This window comes from Danio rerio, chromosome 4 (assembly GCF_049306965.1).
Source record: "Danio rerio strain Tuebingen ecotype United States chromosome 4, GRCz12tu, whole genome shotgun sequence".
NCBI lineage: Eukaryota > Metazoa > Chordata > Actinopteri > Cypriniformes > Danionidae > Danio > Danio rerio.
The window spans coordinates 34,986,596-35,000,467 of record NC_133179.1 but is presented as its reverse complement, the minus strand read 5'-3'; the positions used below and the strand labels follow the sequence as shown (position 1 = coordinate 35,000,467).

General features: G+C 41.4%; 1 protein-coding gene and 8 non-coding genes across 9 annotated transcripts in view; 8 read left to right on the top strand and 1 right to left on the bottom strand.

Moving 5' to 3' along the window:
- The window catches only part of LOC137491231 (uncharacterized), a 498,327-nt gene that overhangs the window by 93,941 nt on the left and 390,514 nt on the right, over window positions 1-13,872 (bottom strand). The gene's annotated exons all lie outside the window — the stretch shown is intronic.
- On the top strand, window positions 7,177-7,279 carry LOC137495081 (U6 spliceosomal RNA). The gene has a single exon (XR_011015026.1). It is a non-coding gene; the product is annotated as a U6 spliceosomal RNA (small nuclear RNA).
- Window positions 7,703-7,809, top strand: LOC137494880 (U6 spliceosomal RNA). The gene has a single exon (XR_011014824.1). It is a non-coding gene; the product is annotated as a U6 spliceosomal RNA (small nuclear RNA).
- On the top strand, window positions 8,232-8,338 carry LOC137494905 (U6 spliceosomal RNA). The gene has a single exon (XR_011014849.1). It is a non-coding gene; the product is annotated as a U6 spliceosomal RNA (small nuclear RNA).
- Window positions 8,762-8,868, top strand: LOC137494751 (U6 spliceosomal RNA). The gene has a single exon (XR_011014697.1). It is a non-coding gene; the product is annotated as a U6 spliceosomal RNA (small nuclear RNA).
- Window positions 11,783-11,889, top strand: LOC137494752 (U6 spliceosomal RNA). The gene has a single exon (XR_011014698.1). It is a non-coding gene; the product is annotated as a U6 spliceosomal RNA (small nuclear RNA).
- On the top strand, window positions 12,313-12,419 carry LOC137494538 (U6 spliceosomal RNA). The gene has a single exon (XR_011014484.1). It is a non-coding gene; the product is annotated as a U6 spliceosomal RNA (small nuclear RNA).
- On the top strand, window positions 12,840-12,946 carry LOC137494526 (U6 spliceosomal RNA). The gene has a single exon (XR_011014472.1). It is a non-coding gene; the product is annotated as a U6 spliceosomal RNA (small nuclear RNA).
- On the top strand, window positions 13,369-13,475 carry LOC137494750 (U6 spliceosomal RNA). Its single transcript, XR_011014696.1, has one exon. It is a non-coding gene; the product is annotated as a U6 spliceosomal RNA (small nuclear RNA).

The following is a 13,872-nucleotide window of genomic DNA, read 5'->3' as shown; positions in this document are numbered from 1 at the left end:
TGTAAAGTATGACCCAATATTATATACTGTCATCATGGTAAAGATAAATTATAAGAAATTAAGTTATTAGAACTATTATGTTTAGAAATGTGCCTGAACAAGTCCTCTCTCCATTACACATAAATTGTGAAAAATAAAGTCCAAAATTTAACAGGGGGGCTTATAATTCCGGCTTCAACTGTGTGCATTAATAAATAAAATTCATCACACTAAGACACTGTCTTCTGATAATCATAACTGTGCTCATTTAGGAGCCGGGGAAGCAAAGAGAAGAAAACGTTCCTGTGCAGATCTTTCACAGAAGCCCCACTCAGACTCTCCACTGTCTGCTGTAAGTTCATCGTTTGTACATCACAATTAGGTGGTGTATATACTCCTGAATACAGTTTTGTGAGCATAGATGGGGAGACTGTGCAAAAAGTATGATTATGTCAATGAAAAAGGTTTTAACTATTATACTTACTTTGTTGAAGGCTCCTGCGTCGACTTCTTTATTGGAGGCTCCTGCATCAGCCTCATCAGTTCCTGGCCAGTCTTCTTCATCGGCTCCTGCGTCAGCCTCATCAGTTCCTTGCCAGTCTTCTTCATCGGCTCCTGCGTCAGCCTCATCAGTTCCTTGCCAGTCTTCTTCATCGGCTCCTGCGTCAGCCTCATCAGTTCCTTGCCAGTCTTTTTCATCGGCTCCTGCATCAGCCTCATCAGTTTTTGCCTCGGCTTCTTCATCGGCTCCTGTATCAGCCTCAGCAGTTCCTGCCTTGTCTTCTTGATCAGCTCCTGTATCAGCCTCATCAGTTCTTGCCTTGGCTTCTTCTGACGTTCAACCTAGAAGGTCATCTGGTGGGTCAACACACAGTGACCCAGCACATTCTGAGGTAACTGTCAAAGTACTCTGTGGATGTTAAGATAAGAAAAATGTATACTTTAATACTACAAAAAATCAACTTTAACTGATTTTAACACAGTTTTGTCTCGGTTATTCTAATTACCAGGTGTCATTTCAGGGTTGGCACAAGATGTGGGAGTCTGGACATACTGAGGCTGAAGGAGGATACTGAAAGGGGACTCTTTCAGAGGGCCATGTCTTATAAAGACAAATATGGAAACAGAAAGTGGAGGAAAGTCCTAAAGGATGACCGGATGTGGTTTCACCCTCCAGAATTTCCTGGAATGGTGGAAGGAAAAGTCCCCTCAGCAGACTTTCGCAGCTCATCGCCTAAACCAAAGGTGCCAGGAGCTATTTGGGGAGGTGGAGGAGGCAAACTACAGGCCTCCGGTTCCTGCTGGTGATGAGCGCATTGGTCTGGAGTACCTGTTTTCCCAGTCCTCAGAGCCCTTCAGTGCTCCTGATCATTACGCTCAGACTAGAGAGACACTTCAGGCAGATGAGGATGAGGACGAAGATGTTCCTGCTGGGGTGGCAGAGGAAGAGGAAGAGCTGCAGGAGGAAGATGATGATGTGGGCTACTCCTCAGACCGCGAGAGGGACAGCCTGACTCCTCTGAGGAACCGTCTGTGCCTCACCGATCAGGCAGTGGCTGCTGAATTTGACCCCTGTGTGGAGGACGTGTGCGGTCCCAATCATCTGCCTGGGTACCAGCACGTAGAGGATCTGTGTAAAGTCCTTGTTGAGATCGCCCTGGAGGAAGGAAAACTTGCCTTAAATGAGTCGACCAGGCAAAAGGTCATCAGCGCCTGGAACAAGCTTGACCTCCATGACCGCAGCATCCAACAATTCGACAGCCTCTACTCTGCACGCTGGGGCAATGCTCTGTTTGGCCGCACCAGTGGAGATCCGACTGAGGCGTCCCTGGTGCAGAAGCTCAAGTTCAGCAAGCGGTACTCAGCCGCACACTTGGTGGACTCCAGAAAGAACCGGCTGATGTACTGCCTGGTCAAACAGCTGTGGCTTCATCCTGGTGTTGGAGGAAAAGCTAAAGGGTCACCGCTGAAACAGCAGATCACTAAACTGTACCAGCGTGTGCAGCAGAGAGTGACGGTGGACGATGATCAGCTCAGCAAACTCGGGATTCCCATCCTGAAAATAAATTCAAAGTGCGTAAGCGAGTTCATCAGGAGGCAGGAGGCACTGTCAGCCACAAACGTCACCGACCAGGGTCTGTCTGTCCTCCGTCGTCACCAGAGCGTCTCCAGCACCAGCCAGCCCCCCGCTGAGGAGCTTCCAGAGGAAAGACCCCATACCAGCCGGCCTGCAGTGCAGTATCCCATCACCACTTCTCTGGCCGGCACCCGAAAGTTGAAGCAAAGGCTCCCGCAAATCTTACCTGTCCCTCCCTCTGCTCTTGCTCAACCAGTTCCTGCGCCGGCCCATTCGATGCCCGCAGGACTCCGGCACACACACACTCTGCTGACTGCACCTCCCGCTGTTTCCTTGCCGCAGGCATCCACTCCGCTACTGTTGCCCTCAAGATCAACAGTCTACAAGAGGAAAAAGGCAGAACTCAGTGGCTCTGGACATCCAACCTCAGTGAAGGTTTACATCTGTGCTCTGTGTGGCCAACCAACTCAAGGCCACAAGAAATACAGAAAGAAGAGCTACTGTGAGAGCTCCAAAGCCTCCACGTCCACAAACCTTGCTGGGCAGACGTTTGACTGTTTTGAAGACTTTAAAAGGGCTGTGGACGTTCTCTTGGGCTCTCAGTCTCAGGCCTCCGAGTCTGTCTAACTGGACCTCTATCCATGTTGCGGTTCATAGTTCTTGACTTGTAACAGTGTTATTAACAGTTGACTGTTTCAGAGTACACATCGTTTTATACTAATTTGTAGATTGTAACTTATTCTTAATTTACAAAAGTTAAGCTTTTTTTTTTTTTACAGTTTGCACTAATTTGTTGATTGTTGTAGAAACAAATTTTATATTAACATTTGACTGTTTAAGTTTACAGTGTTTTACACTAATTTGTTGATTGTTGTAACACTGTTTTGTTCCAGAAATGTATGTTATATTAACAGTTTATTGTTTTACAGTTTACAGTATTTCTTTAATTGTTTTCTTGTTTTTATTTATTTATGTATGTATGTATGAATTTATTTATGTTTATTAAGTATATATTATCATAATGTTATTTAAAGTACTTTAATATAATTATTTTATTTAATTATTTATTTATTATAAAATTTTAGTAATAAAAAATATATAATTATGTTATTTAAAGTACTTTAATTATTACTTTGTGATAACTAATGTTGCTTTATATACTTTAATTGTTAGCTTTGTTTTTTTTTTAAGAGGATGTATTTATTTATTTTTTTATATCTAAATGCTTGACCTGGCAGTATTTTTTTATGTATACAAATATATCCTTATATCTATAACTGCTATCAGTAATATTAAAACTAATGATTGTAATAGTAATGTGTTTTTTATTATGTACAAAGTATATCTATAGTATACATTTTTATGTCAGGCAGGTCTAACAATATGTTTAGAACTTTTCTTTTGCACTTTTAATAAATTTGGATAATAAAATACAATCTCGTGTTTCTTTTTGTATGTGTTGGAAGGACTTCATTGGTTTTTAAAAATTGACTAAATCTTCTGATTTTGAATTTAATTTAGAATCATTATCTAAGTCTATGACAATAATATGCAGTCCATTTTAATAGTAACCTCTGGTACAGGCGCTCTGAAAAGTCTATTGCTCCTCTGTGTTTTTCCAAGTCCAGCTCTGGAGTCGATGACAGCTTATCCTGTTGCCGTCAGATGGGATGCCAGTGGATTCATCCTTAAACCACACTCCAACATCAAGCTCCACCTGCAACACACAAATACAAAAACTGTACATTATTCAAATATCCTATGCCATTACACTCTCAAAATAGAACTGTTGTAATTTGTTACAAAGTAGTTAGTTACTATAATTAAAATACTTACCCAGTAACAAAGTAAGGGATTATTATTCATTTTATGTAATTGTATTACTGCTATTAGAAATATGATGGTATATCTGTATAATATAATAGAACAGAAGCAAAATGTTTCCATTTTTTGTTATACAAACATATTTAAGGATAATTCTACTAAACATTATGCATTTATAAAAAAGTTTGACCTTTAATTACTACTATTACATATGAATATTTTATTTATAGAACTGATATTACATATATTAATTTATATATTCCATTTGTTGAGGTTTATGGGGATTTTGAGTGAACCATCAAAAGTAATTTAATTTAAAAAACAACTTAAATTTTAATAACAAACTTATTAAATGATCATTTCATGGTTCACTTTCATGCACAGTTAGGGTTGTTTGCTTTAATTTCAAAAGCACCACACCATATGCAACGTGTCCTGACAGTTACTACTATTTGTTTTGATGACATCACCAGGGGGTTGTTCACTCGCAAAAGCAGTTCATTCATGGTTTGCTGAAACTCAATCAACCAATCAGGTGCTGTAATTGCCTACACATCTAAAATGAAATTTGCACGCCGTACAGGTCGATCGCCGGACATCTGCCCAGGGAACGTGCAATGGTAACTGTAGACTGTAGACTCTCGTCCAACGAGAAGCCGCGATTGTCTACAGCTTGCTTAGACCCTGGGCTAATCGGAGGGATGCATTGTCTAAAGTTTAAAATCAGGGCCAATCAGCGCTAAGGATTTTCCAAAGTTTCTCTTGCTCTGAATGCTCAATTTATCGGGTCAGAAAGTTCATCTGCTGTCGAGATTAATTCGTATGTTAAAGTGATTTTGTGTGGAAAGTTATTTTTATACTGTTATATTGATGCACAGTATGTTTTGTTCACGACATGTTTAAAACATCTCACTTTTTGAGCAGTATTCGTGAGGCTGCGCCTTCAGAAAGTACACCTGTCGTAGAGATTTTGTGTGGTAAGTTATTTTTATACTGTTATATTGATGCACAGTATGTTCTGGTTACATCACGTTCGAAGTTTTTCACTCTTTGTGCAGCATTTTGTCTTTGTTCGTGAGGCTGCGCTGTCAGCAAATACACCTCTCATAGTGATTTAGAGCGGTAGGTTATTTTTATCCTGTTCTGATAAACAGTATGTTTTGCTCACATCACATTTAAAATATTTCACTGTGTGTGCAGTATTTTGTCTGTGTACCTGACACTGCGCTGTCAGACGTTCATCTATTACAGAGATTTTGTGCGGTAAGTTATTTTTATTGTTACATTAATGCTAAGGTCACATCATGTATGAAATATCTCATTCTTTGTGCAGTGTTTGGTCTGTGCTGGTGACGCTGTGTCGTCAGAAAGTTCACCTGTCCTAGAGATTTCGTGTTGTAGGTTATTTTTATACTGTGATATTACTTACATGTAAATATGGCTGCACAAAACCTGAAAAAGTTTAGCTTATGTATTATTTTCAACGCTCGTGTCGGTTTGATAGCTCCATATACATAGTAAACAGTTGTTTCATTAAAATATAGCAACCATCATGCTAATAAATAAATATCCCTTCATATACAGCAATATATGTGACCATGACAATTATTATCATTAGTTGTTACTATGAGAAGTAAAGAACATTTTAAGATCTTAGCTGGGACAAAACATATGATCCATACCTGTAGAAGGAGAAGGAGGGACGCGTTGTTCAGATGCCCTTGCCGCTGAGAGAGGTGGCGAGTGTTTGGGAGTTAACCCGAGTGGGGGAGAAACCCGTTCGTCTGCCCAGAGTGCCGGGGCGGCCTGAGGCTGGTGAGGAAAGGATCTTCCTGATGCCGTCTCCCAGCATGGGGAGGAGCAGGGGACGTGGGGCTCACCACCGAAGGGGAAAATGCTGAAAGGAGCCATCCCACAGAACCCGGGGGAGTCGCCGCGATCCACCATGATGCCAGAGCCTGCATCCATCCACCGAAGCGGGAGCGGAGCAGGAGACCAGAGATGCCGCCAGCCAGCCAGGAGAACCGCTGCCGGACGCCAGAAGACGGACGGGTAGATAGATTCCTCCACAGGGCTCCCAGCACGTCGTCGCATCTCTCAGCTGGTGGAGGACCGAGTGGCAGCGTGTCTGGAGAACCGAACCCCAATTTTTTTTTTCATTTTCCTCTCTCCCCTTTCCTGGTGTACTCTGTCTTTCCTTTTTTTTCATCTCCTGTTCTCTCGGCCCATCTCATATAGGTCTCGCAGGGGCTGTGGCGCCAACCCCCCCATTGTCTCCGTGAGGAGCTGCCGTCCCTGTTATTAATAAATAATTTTAAACTACGTCGGTTCTCCGCCTCCTTCTTCCAGGCGGCCAAAGGGCCGTGAACTTTATTACAGAGACTTATAGTGAAGTCCAGTGTTGTAATGAGAAACTAAATCATTTGGTGATGAAAGGTTAGTAATTTCAGGAAGAGAGTTAATACTAGCAAAAAAAGGATTTTAAATTAATATGTTTTATGTTACGGAAGGAAATAGTACGGAGAGATTTGGTGGAAGAAAGAGAGAGTGCAAAATTAAATCAGAGGAGAAAATTATCCGTTATAGGGAGTTCCTCAGCAGAGAGGTCAATGGGTGAAACACCAGAGCAGCAGATGAGGTTGAGGGTGTGTCCTTTAGAGTGTGTGGGAACATTGACATGCTGTTGAAGTCCAAAGCTCTCAAGACAGGATATAAAATCTCTTGTAAGGGAGTTATTAAAATTATCCACATGAATATTAAAATCTCCTAAAACCATAATATTAGGTGAGAGGGTGGTAATATGTGTTAAAAAGCAGCAAAGTCATTTAGAAATTCATTATTTAGTTTGGATGGACGATAAATTATGGAAACATTTGTAGGTGTGGATCCAGAAAGTTTTGAAATCATAGATTCGAATGAAGGAATAATGTGAAAATGTTTTTAAAGGAAAATGAGAAAGATTTTCAAGAATGTTTTCTCAAAAATGTCTACATTTGTTTCAGAAACAAAGTGCATAAAAGACCAGTTTCAGAACAATTTTGGAAAAAAATATTTGTGGAAATAGACGAAGAGGGAAAACTATATTAAAACTGTGGAACAATATTTTAGAATGGAAGAAAAAGAGACTGAATTTTACAAAACGTTTATGTTGAATACTCCTTATATTACGTACTCACTAGATGGTTTGAAAATAGATTTGCCAGAATGATTATGCTTGTTGTTTTCCTGTTTTGAAACCAACATAATGTCATAAGGAATGTTTGTAAATGATATTTTTATATGCTTCTGAACTGATGTTTTGAAAAAAAAAAAAAACATATACTTGGATCGATACAGAGAATATTAGCATGGCCCCTGCGAAAGGATGACACGCAAATCCGTGAAGCGCTCCATATTGCTGTTTTAGTGCGTGGGTAAAAGTACAGAAATGAAAAAAGACAAAAGGCTTTTCACGATTCCAAATGGTGCATGAGGATGGGTTTAGCAAATCGTGGGAGGTGCTGCTGGGTCAACTGGAAAGTCTACATGCATGGTGAAAACGAATGTGGGATGCTTTGATCGTTTGCTTTGTTGTGCAACCAATGCACTTCCAAAGCCCTTGCTTTACTGGGACTTTGCCATAGGCTATCCTGACACTCTAATTTCCCCCTGTCCATAAACTTGGTGACCTACTGCATCAATCAGTGTGCCTAGCACTGACAGGGCCAAAGCTCTGTAGTGCACGGCATACAAGTGGGAACATGGCTCTCCAGGTCCCACCACCTTGGAGGAACATTGCTGGGACTCGAGGCGTACATATGCCCTGAGCCTGTCCACTCATCCGTGCTCGCTACGGTGGCACATATACTAAAATTGGATCGATACAGAGAAGATTAGCATGGCCCCTGCGAAAGGATGACACGCAAATCCATGAAGCGCTCCATATTGCTGTTTTAGTACGTGGGTAAAAGTACAGAAATGAAAAAAGACAAAAGGCTTTTCACGATTCCAAATGGTGCATGAGGATGGGTTTAGCAAATCGTGGGAGGTGCTGCTGGGTCAACTGGAAAGTCTACATGCATGGTGAAAACGAATGTGGGATGCTTTGATCGTTTGCTTTGTTGTGCAACCAATGCACTTCCAAAGCCCTTGCTTTACTGGGACTTTGCCATAGGCTATCCTGACACTCTAATTTCCCCCTGTCCATAAACTTGGTGACCTACTGCATCAATCAGTGTGCCTAGCACTGACAGGGCCAAAGCTCTGTAGTGCACGTATATAAGTGGGAACATGGCTCTTCGGGTCCCACCACCTTGAAGGAACATTGCTGGGACTCGAGGCGTACATATGCCCTGAGCCTAACCGCTGGTCTGTGCTTGCTACGGTGGCACATATACTAAAATTGGATCGATACAGAGAAGATTAGCATGGCCCCTGCGAAAGGATGACACGCAAATCCGTGAAGCGCTCCCTATTGCTGTTTTAGTGCGTGGGTAAAAGTACAGAAATGAAAAAAGACAAAAGGCTTTTCACGATTCCAAATGGTGCATGAGGATGGGTTTAGCAAATCATGGGAGGTGCTGCTGGGTCAACTGGAAAGTCTACATGCATGGTGAAAACGAATGTGGGATGCTTTGATCGTTCGCTTTGTTGTGCAACCAATGCACTTCCAAAGCCCTTGCTTTACTGGGACTTTGCCATAGGCTATCCTGACACTCTAATTTCCCCCTGTCCATAAACTTGGTGACCTACTGCATCAATCAGTGTGCCTAGCACTGACAGGGCCAAAGCTCTGTAGTGCACGGCATACAAGTGGGAACATGGCTCTCCAGGTCCCACCACCTTGGAGGAACATTGCTGGGACTCGAGGCGTACATATGCCCTGAGCCTGTCCACTCGTCCGTGCTCGCTACGGTGGCACATATACTAAAATTGGATCGATACAGAGAAGATTAGCATGGCCCCTGCGAAAGGATGACACGCAAATCCGTGAAGCGCTCCATATTGCTGTTTTAGTGCGTGGGTAAAAGTACAGAAATGAAAAAAGACAAAAGGCTTTTCACGATTACAAATGGTGCATGAGGATGGGTTTAGCAAATCGTGGGAGGTGCTGCTGGGTCAACTGGAAAGTCTACATGCATGGTGAAAACGAATGTGGGATGCTTTGATCGTTTGCTTTGTTGTGCAACCAATGCACTTCCAAAGCCCTTGCTTTACTGGGACTTTGCCATAGGCTATCCTGACACTCTAATTTCCCCCTGTCCATAAACTTGGTGACCTACTGCATCAATCAGTGTGCCTAGCACTGACAGGGCCAAAGCTCTGTAGTGCACGGCATACACACTGTAAAAAATTGCTGTTAAAAAACGGTCAGATTCTACGGTAAAATAATGTTTTTTCACTAAAACAGTAATATTCTGTTAAAAACAGTGCTTTCTGGGTAACATTTTTGTCTTCGAGAAAGTAACCAACTGCAGAAAACTGTGAGCTAACAGAGTTCAGATTCGATGTTTTGAAGTCTGTGTTTGAAATCACACTGTGTGTCCTTGTTCACTATTTCATACACTAGTTAACTAATATAGTTCACCTGACAGAGTTAATGAACACTAATGAGTGAATTCAGACACTGATGAACACCTGCTGTTAATAATCACAATTACTGAAGAAAAGAAACAAGAAATACAAACAGTGACTTGAGTTACAACATTAAATAAAATCAAATCAAATAAAACAGCTTCAGTCTCAGCAGAGGATCATTAAACAACTCTACAAACAACAGCAGACACACTTATTACTGACTGATTTGACTGCCATACAATTCTCATTGAGATCCAACAGAAATTAAGGTGTTTTTTGTGTCACCGTAATGGAGTGAGGGGCTGATTTAGTTGGGTTCTTCACCCTTGAACTCATTTAATAATACTTTCCACCTGCTGTAATACAGAGTTTACAAAACGTTTAAACTATAGCAATAAAGTTGGGAAGTCAATAAATAGAGAAGTCTTTTTATCTGAATTTAGTTATGATAAATGTTTTGGTATAAATCTGGATGAAGTGCCTCATCAATAGATTTTATGCTTAGTTGCAGGTATTAATTTAATTAATGAGAAGTGGAAACAGAAAAGATACCTCTGTAATTACTTTAAAGTTAAGAAATAACATACAAAAACAGTTGAGTTATGACAAATACACACTCAGATCTCATGAATCTGACCTTGTATCTCAACAATGGTAACATCTCAAATGTTTCATGCTGCAATGCATGCTGGGAGTGGCACGGTACAAATATCCCAGCATGCATTGCGGTATAAATAAATGTTGTATAATGGTCTAACAGTTTTCTTTATTTGTGTTTGATTCTGCTGTTGTTTATGTTTAGACTTTCAGTTGCCTGTTTGTGAGTTAAACTGTTAATTTTGTTAAATTTTGTTAAATTTGTTGTCACCATTATTGAGGTTCATATGCTGATTATTGATGTCTCTTTGAGTGCGCTTTACACCATAGAGCAGTGTTATCGTCCAAGATATTCTTAAAAACTTCCAGAAATCATTGCCATATATATACATATAATGTAAAACAATAGATTTAACATTGAATAGGAGCAGTAAATTTTATTATACTAAATGAGAACAGACTCTGCCATTTAATATCAACATGAACATCACCAGATCTTATTTAGGTTTTTGGCTGACTTGCCACAACAAAGAAACTTTTTAAACAAAGTTCTTAACAATTGAAGCAGCCAAGATACATAAATGATAAAAAATGACAGGGCTAAGAGCCCAACTAAAGCAAACTCTGTTCTCCATGATGGTGACGTAAAACTTTAACTTTTTCTCAAGAAGCACTTTAGTAGATGTTATACAAAAATACATGTATTAAGTAATAAGTGTAGCTGGTGATGATGTTTGTAGAGTTGTTTAATCATCCGCTGATCATTTAAAGGATTTAATCATTTGTTGTTCTTCAGGTTATTTCATTATAAAGCTGTGACTAAAGTTTTGTATGTTCTGTTCTTGTTTTTTCCCTTCAGTATTTCTTCATTTGTTCATTGTTAATCCTCAATTATCATTTAATTAGTCAGTTAATTAATGAATTTACTTCAGCTTTGCTCCATGTTTCTTGAACACTCAGTAGTGTGGACACTTCAATTAAAACTGAAGTATATGCTCTGGGGTTTAAAGGGTTAAAGGTGTGAGAGGTAAAAACACAGTGTAAAAATGTATTTTAACAGTAATATACTGTTAATTTACACAACGGAAGTAGACTGTAAAAAAACAGTAGATTGCTGGCAACCACAGCTGCCAGTAGATTACTGTTAAATCAAGGAAAAAACAGTATTTTACTGTAAAATCTGAAGCTAATTTCTTCTGTCTGTCAACGTTGTGGAGGAGAGTAGAGCCAGTGTATGAGTTAAAGATGAACAATGAACTGCTGATGTTATTCTGCATGTTTCTCTATTTAAAGATAGCGGCTGTTTAGTTGCCGATGCAGTCAGAATCTCTCTGGTGATTCCAGATTTACATGTATGTGTGCTGTTGTGAAAAATAAGACATTAGAGTTAAACCGAACTTTTCTAATTAACTAAAATAAGTTATCATTATAAGTATGCTTCTAAGCATATATAGCACATTACTTCATAAACTCATTCAGCAGTTGACCAAGTTGAGGCAGTTGCTTTCAGTGAGCAAAATGAGTTCACTTGAGTATTGTGTAAATCAATGTAGTCCATGTATTTTTACAGCAACATACTGTAAAATAACAGTACATTGCTGGCAACTGCAGCTGCCAGTATTTTACTGTTTTTTAACGGGACAATTTTTAACAGTGCAAGTGGGAACATGGCTCTCCAGGTCCCACCACCTTGGAGGAACATTGCTGGGACTCGAGGCGTACATATGCCCTGAGCCTGTCCACTCATCCGTGCTCGCTACGGTGGCACATATACTAAAATTGGATCGATACAGAGAAGATTAGCATGGCCCCTGCGAAAGGATGACACGCAAATCCGTGAAGCGCTCCATATTGCTGTTTTAGTGCGTGGGTAAAAGTACAGAAATGAAAAAGACAAAAGGCTTTTCACGATTTCCAAATGGTGCATGAGGATGGGTTTAGCAAATCGTGGGAGGTGCTGCTGGGTCTACTGGAAAGTCTACATGCATGGTGAAAACGAATGTGGGATGCTTTGATCGTTTGCTTTGTTGTGCAACCAATGCACTTCCAAAGTCCTTGCTTTACTGGGACTTTGCCATAGGCTATCCTGACACTCTAATTTCCCCCTGTCCATAAACTTGGTGACCTACTGCATCAATCAGTGTGCCTAGCACTGACAGGGCCAAAGCTCTGTAGTGCACGGCATACAAGTGGGAACATGGCTCTTCGGGTCCCACCACCTTGAAGGAACATTGCTGGGACTCGAGGCGTACATATGCCCTGAGCCTGACCGCTGGTCTGTGCTTGCTACGGTGGCACATATACTAAAATTGGATCGATACAGAGAAGATTAGCATGGCCCCTGCGAAAGGATGACACGCAAATCCGTGAAGTGCTCCATATTGCTGTTTTAGTGCGTGGGTAAAAGTACAGAAATGCAAAAAGACAAAAGGCTTTTCACGATTCCAAATGGTGCATGAGGATGAGTTTAGCAAATCGTGGGAGGTGCTGCTGGGTCAACTGGAAAGTCTACATGCATGGTGAAAACGAATGTGGGATGCTCTGATCGTTTGTTTTGTTGTGCTAATGCACTTCCAAAGCCCTTGCTTTAGTGGGACTTTGCCATAGGCTATCCTGACACTCTAATTTCCCCCTGTCTATAAACTTGGTGACCTACTGCATCAATCAGTGTGCCTAGCACTGACAGGGCCAAAGCTCTGTAGTGCACGGTATATAAGTGGGAACATGGCTCTTCGGGTCCCACCACCTTGAAGGAACATTGCTGGGACTCGAGGCGTACATATGCCCTGAGCCTGACCACTGGTCTGTGCTCGCTACGGTGGCACATATACTAAAATTGGATCGATACAGAGAAGATTAGCATGGCCCCTGCGAAAGGATGACACGCAAATTCGTGAAGCGCTCCATATTGCTGTTTTAGTGCGTGGGTAAAAGTACAGAAATGAAAAAGACAAAAGGCTTTTCACGATTCCAAATGGTGCATGAGGATGGGTTTAGCAAATCGTTGGAGGTGCTGCTGGGTCAACTGGAAAGTCTACATGCATGGTGAAAACGAATGTGGGATGCTTTGATCGTTTGCTTTGTTGTGCAACCAATGCACTTCCAAAGCTCTTGCTTTACTGGGACTTTGCCATAGGCTATCCTGACACTCTAATTTCCCCCTGTCCATAAACTTGGTGACCTACTGCATCAATCAGTGTGCCTAGCACTGACAGGGCCAAAGCTCTGTAGTGCACGGCATACAAGTGGGAACATGGCTCTCCAGGTCCCACCACCTTGGAGGAACATTGCTGGGACTCGAGGCGTACATATGCCCTGAGCCTGTCCACTCGTCCGTGCTCGCTACGGTGGCACATATACTAAAATTGGATCGATACAGAGAAGATTAGCATGGCCCCTGCGAAAGGATGACACGCAAATCCGTGAAGCGCTCCATATTGCTGTTTTAGTGCGTGGGTAAAAGTACAGAAATGCAAAAAGACAAAAGGCTTTTCACGATTCCAAATGGTGCATGAGGATGGGTTTAGCAAATCGTGGGAGGTGCTGCTGGGTCAACTGGAAAGTCTACATGCATGGTGAAAACGAATGTGGGATGCTTTGATCATTTGTTTTGTTGTGCAACCAATGCACTTCCAAAGCCCTTGCTTTACTGGGACTTTGCCATAGGCTATCCTGACACTCTAATTTCCCCCTGTCCATAAACTTGGTGACCTACTGCATCAATCAGTGTGCCTAGCACTGACAGGGCCAAAGCTCTGTAGTGCACGGCATACAAGTGGGAACATGGCTCTCCAGGTCCCACCACCTTGGAGGAACATTGCTGGGACTCGAGGCGTACA